Below are 5,959 nucleotides of genomic sequence, written 5' to 3'. Positions count from 1 at the left end.
ATCAGAGCTGGTTAGTCAGGCATTCCAGATAGTGGTTCTTTTCAGAACCTTTTTAAAAGGGTTGGTTAACTACCTCAGTAGCAGAGGATTGAACTATACCCTGTCTGTACTGTACATAGAAAATCTTTGTAGATAAAAGCAAGGCTTGTTAAATATGATATGAGGGTAAGATTTTAATATACCAAATGTAACATTCTTAGTTGCCTTTAGTTTCAGAGGCTTGTAAGACTTCCTCATGACCATCATAACAGGCCTTGCTTTTGTCGTATTTTGTGGCTGAAAAAGCAGCCTTGCTTCTTCAGATATTGTAGTTATTTGGATGTATAATAGTTTAGCAAGATGTTACTTTTGTAAGACATCAGATGTTCAAAAAAGTGCATCCGAACTTGTACTAAATACTGCAGTGTCCCTTTATAAAAAGTCAGACTAAAACTGACAATTGTACAGCGAAGCCTGACATTTGGATATTTTGAAGTTTTTTCATAAATCATAGAAATTAGTATATGGCTGTAGTTTAGCTTTTTAGGTAAAAGGTATGTTTCATTAGTGCATTTCTTCCTGCTGATCACTGTAAACATGTGAATCAGCTTTCCATTTCTTACGCAGGTCATGATAACTTGTAGAGTAGAGTACAATCATTTGTGCTATGTTTTTAATTTTCTAAAGCACCTTGATGACAGTGAGTGTCCAGTGGTGAAGCATCCTCTATTGAACCACCCTCAAAAATTTTTTTGCCAAGTCCTAAGTTGATAGCTTAAAGTAAAAAGTGAAAATTATAGTTTCATTAGGACTTGGTGTAAAGAAATCCCCTCTCCCCTTCCCCAAAGGGATACTGCAGTTATATCACATACCCAATAGGCACCACAATGAAGATCAGAGCTTATACTTAATTAAGGTTTTATACACACCAGTTCCCCAGTAAATGCAAATTTAACAAGAAAATTAGACATGTCATATGTTCAAAATGCTCATGGCAAACAATCATTTTGCATTCCTGCAAATAAAATTGTTTTATACTGTAAGCTGGAGGCGAGTGTAACTTATTTTTGTAATAAAGTTTTTATTTTTTTTATGTGTCATTAATATAAATGTGTGTTAGTGTAGAAATCTTCTGGTTTAAAAACTTAGAATTGCACACATTTCAGTATGTTTATTTGTACTTACATAATTTTAGAATAGTGGTTGCCAATAGCCTGTATGTTTCACATTAATTGGTTTTTTGTTATCTAAATAAATCATTTTAGTATGTTGTATGTCAGTTACTGGGATAGCTGGGACATAGAGTGTAATTTAAAATTTGTCAATAAGTATTCATTGGAATATATGTAAATGTGCCTTGCCGGTTATTGAAACTTATCTACAAAATGAGTATGGGGTGACAAAAATTAGTTCCTGGTGCTTAATGAAACTTTCTGCCACTGATTTTATATATTACCCCGTGCTTTTTTAAAGTACATCTCTCTCAAAACTTAGTGTAAGTTTGAGGGCTACACAAAACATTTACATTTCATTCTAACATAATGAATATAATAGGTTGTGGAAAGTGGGTAAACTAAATGTAGCCTTCAGTAAAATTGAATCTCAGTGTAATCCTTGGTGCTGGCATTTCCCAGTTCCGAGGAGTTAAATGATCCCATCTAAGAGGTCATTGCCATGCCTATTGGCACTTTACTGTCATAGCATTTTTAAGGGACACTGTCAAGGTGTTTAAGTTCTCAGAATTACTTGTTGGGATTTTAGGACAGGTTTGTTTACTTAAAGTAAGAACTGCATTGTCAAAGTTGAAAGAGGAACACTTTTGTGAGTTCACAAATGTGTTCTTAAGAAAACATTAAAATATGGAGCTCTGGGTTTTCAAGACTATTTGGCATTCTTAGTTTGGGGACTTGGGAGGGAAACTGATAAAAAGAAATTGTGAAGAATTGATGGTTATACTTAAAGAAGGGTAATGTAAACAGTGGTGATGAAATACATACACATCAAGTGAAATTACTTGACAGTGTTCATTTGAATGACTTTGAATTCAAGCCATTATAATTACTTTTAAAATTAAATATCATTTGCACTGTTCTGATAATGGGTGCAGTTTTTGAGCAATATAATCAGAGCTAAATATGCATGTAGTGATTAGTGATGTGAACAATTAACGTTCTGAGAAGAAATACTAACTGGTATTTTCAAACTGAAATTTCTGTAGTAAAATCAGTATCAAAGTCTTATCAGATCAAGGAAAAACAGGCAATGCATATAAACATACTTTTGAATGTTGTGTGGCCTATAAAGCAATAATGCAATTTATATGGAATGTCATGGGATATGAGAAATGGAAATGCAAAAATAACTAATCCTTTAGTAAAAATGTCAACATGTTAAAGGGGGAATGTTAACTAATGTAGGTTATTGCTATTTGTGATTTGTTTATGGGTTCTTGGCTTTGACAGCTTCAAAGAATGGACAGTGATAAGTTAAAAGAAATTTTGTATATTGTCAAGGAAAGGGTCTTAAATCCGAGTCAAGTCCCTTCCTTGGGGTAAAAAATGTATTCTTAAAGCATTCTGATGTTAAAAAGAAAACTTAAGTTATCTAACCAAAACAGACGCAAGATTTTGTTTCTGCAGACTACTTGGCAATCAAAAGTGATCATAAATTTAGGTTATCAGTTTTCAGAAAGTTGCTTTGTGAGAAAATTTTGTTAGATATATTCTCCCAAGCATGCTTTTTGTGGAAGGTTTTCAGCCATTGCCACTGAATCAGATGTTAAAAATGAAGGGAAAATTGAGTGTGCACACACACAACTGTTGTACACTCATGATTGCAGTTTTAGCTTAAGAAACTTTTCTACCAGTTACTATGAATCTGACTTAAAATGTAAAGTTTCCTCATGATAAAATAGGAACAACATAGAAATGGATTGATAGGGTGATCTGAGTTATTGTATATAAAAGTTTTTAAAGAATAGAATGAACATCAAGCTAGATAGGCAAAAATTGACACATTCAGAACAGCTTTTTTTGACTGCGAAGCCAAAAGTTGTCAGAAACATAGCAAAAGATCCCTTATTATTACAGAGTATTTTACGTAGTCTCTATTTTAAGGAGAGAAATTAAATAGAAGGGCTTCATGCATTTAGGGGAGGGTGCTAAAACTTCTCAAGTTCGTAAAACTTACAGGAATACCCACCATGATCATTTTCTCTCTAATTATGTATACCATAAAATTTTCATCTGGCCATAGGAATTCACTGGTGGGTGTAAAATTAATGACTAAAGAAATTAAGTGACAAATACGTAAAAGAAACAGACTTGTGGGGATATTGTTTTAAGGTGTATTAATTACTCAGTGATCATACCACTCAATAGGGCATGCCACTACTTTTCTTAAGATGCTAATTATGAAGCAGTGCTCACAGGCATTTTTTAACTAGCAAATTAGTAGATGGACTTTTGGGGTCTGTCACTTTTTAAAAGTATTTAAGACTTAAATTCTATTAGCACCACAGTCTGCCTTCAGTAATACACCTAAAATATTTTTCAGGACCAGAAGCATTCAGTTTGAAAATTTTGCAGATGCAAACCAGTATTATTACTAACGCTCTGGGTCAAAGATTAGGTTTTTAATATTAACAGTAGTCTGGTAAATATTTAGAAGTCTGGCATTGAGAAACAAAAGCTTGTACCTGACTAGTATTTTTATTTAAAAAAATTAGTTCTGTTAGCTTATTTAAATTGTGTTTTATTTATCCGTAGAATTTATATTTATTTCATTCCTTTCATCTCACTGAAAACTGTCTGCAGGCCCTTTGATTTGGATTAGATGTGTGAAGTACTGTCTTTTGCCAAAAACCTCAAATTACCTGTTCTTTTCAACGTAGTGGGTTTGTGCTTGTTTGGAGATCAGTTCAAAAACTATCTGTACTATCTGTACTGCCTCTGATGTTAAGATTTTATGTATAGCATAAGGAAGCTAGCTCTGACTATATTTTCCTAAGAATAAAGACCTATTTTTGTAGCATGTCTTAGGATCTCCAGGAGTCCAAGAATTATTGTGGGTGTCCTCCATTTCATCACTCTTCACTTAACAGCTTTTAAGTAGACACTTGGAATCTTTAGAGGTCTGTCGCCCTTTGATTATCCATACATTCGAAGTAACTAGCCAATGGTGAAAAATTCCTCAAGATATCCTCAGTTGCAATCACATTACTGGAAGATGAATAGAATAAATGTATTAGGCTGGTCTTAATTTTTGATGGAAACATTCTGTTGTCACGTACTTGCCATTGGATTTGATAAAGTTAGTGGTAATTTGGAAAGAATCGGGGACTTGCCAATATATTTGTGGGTTTTAGCTTATACCCCTAGGATTTCTTGGTTGCGGGACGAGCAGTTTTGGCCACTTCCATCAGGACAAGACTTTTTAGGTCACTTAGTGCAGGTTTTAGTTTCTATTTTGGATTAACAACATTTATATTGATTATCGAAAAGAAGCTCTCATCATTTCAGAACAGTCCTGGAAGTTTGACGTTGAGTGTGGGAGAAGTCCTAATAAACCATTTTGGAAATTAGTGTCTCCAAGTGTTACAGCTTCCTAAAATGGGTTTCTAACACAGTGGGATCAAAATAAGGTTATTTTAGGATAATATACTGTAAACTTAATTGACTGTCTGATTTTCTACTTTGTCTATAAAGTGGCTTACAACAAGTTCTAATCTAGAAAGGAGTTACAAAGGTTATCTGTAATGTTTATGAATTGTCATTTCTTGCCTTCTTTTAGGCTTTCAGCTGTATTCTGAAAAGGAGATTGTTGTGACAAACCCAACTTGTTTTGGAGAGAATTTTAGGAAACCTAAGGGAGTTGGCGTTTTATATCATTTTTGATGTGCAGTTTTTGAGTTTTCAGGGCAGAAGGGCAAAGTATTTGGTGTGGACAAGTTGTTACCACAGATTAAAGAATAAGACCAGGGCTTGCTGACAATAAGAAATTTGTTAAAGAGTTTTGTAGGTTCCATATGGTAAAATTAGGTCTTGTAACTATAGAAACACCATGATATACAAGAAGAGTTCCAACATACCTGTTATGGCTCGTTAATGGTGTTAACTTTAAGTTGAAATGTGAATAACATGGAATTTGTGTTACATGAGTACTGCATCATTTAAACACAAATTTGCTAAAGCTAGGTGCATGTGTATACTAAAACCCTTATGACATCATTTTTAAGAGAATATCTTTAATATGTCAGTATTTATGTTAATTGGTTGCTTTAATTGGAAGACTCAGGAATTAGGCCTCCAGTTGCTTTAAGTTTAACACGTCATGAAAAATTAGAAAAGCATATGTACAAGTTGTATTTCTCAGTTTTATTTAATATTTGGAATATACTTAGAGGAAAACCAGAAATAAACAATGTTAAAGGTGATCTATAAAAATGGCAGAATACACTTTTCATTTCCACTCTAGAGCCACATGTATACAGTGTAGTTTTGGCAAATTTCGTTCATACTTCTACCTCCTTTGCTGTTTTCCTTGAAATAGTAAAAATTCACATAAATTTGCAGAAATTAAGTTCTTAGGAGTTCTTCAACAGTATTAAAGACAGGTTCTGTTCCCTTTTGGTTTCCTGCCTAACTTCAGGTACAGTTAAACATGGAATTAAAAGACAAACAGCCTTTATTGTAAAATTGTCATGTAACAGATCCTAGTTGATCTCTGGTTTCCTGGAGATTTATTTAGCATTTGGGAGAGGATCAACAAAGGGGCACAGCAAGCAGATACTGTAGTTAGTATTATTTTTCCCTTTTTTGCTTACTGTCTATCGATTAGTCTTTAAATTACTAGTACATTTTATGATAAATTTCTTTGACTTATTTTACCTCCTTTTAGAATGGAAGCTCCTTGAAGGGCAGGGAAATCTGAGTAGGCAGGCATTTAAAAATATTTAAAATGTTCAGTTGGGTGGAAGTTT

At 33.5% G+C, this 5,959-nt stretch overlaps 1 protein-coding gene across 5 annotated transcripts in view; it reads left to right on the top strand.

Annotated features, from left to right (window-relative positions):
- The window catches only part of SYNCRIP (synaptotagmin binding cytoplasmic RNA interacting protein), a 32,810-nt gene extending 31,788 nt beyond the window's left edge, over positions 1–1,022 (top strand). For all 5 annotated transcript variants that reach the window (XM_055391146.2, XM_055391145.2, XM_019029213.4 and 2 more), the window contains one exon: positions 1–1,022. This exon is cut by the window's left edge. The gene's annotated coding sequence lies outside the window, so the exon portion shown is untranslated.
- Positions 1,023–5,959: the final 4,937 nt, after the last annotated feature.

This window comes from Gorilla gorilla, chromosome 5, assembly GCF_029281585.2.
Source record: "Gorilla gorilla gorilla isolate KB3781 chromosome 5, NHGRI_mGorGor1-v2.1_pri, whole genome shotgun sequence".
In the NCBI taxonomy this organism is placed as follows: Eukaryota; Metazoa; Chordata; class Mammalia; order Primates; family Hominidae; genus Gorilla; species Gorilla gorilla.
Note: the sequence above shows the minus strand (reverse complement) of the source record. Positions and strands in the feature narration are given on the sequence as shown.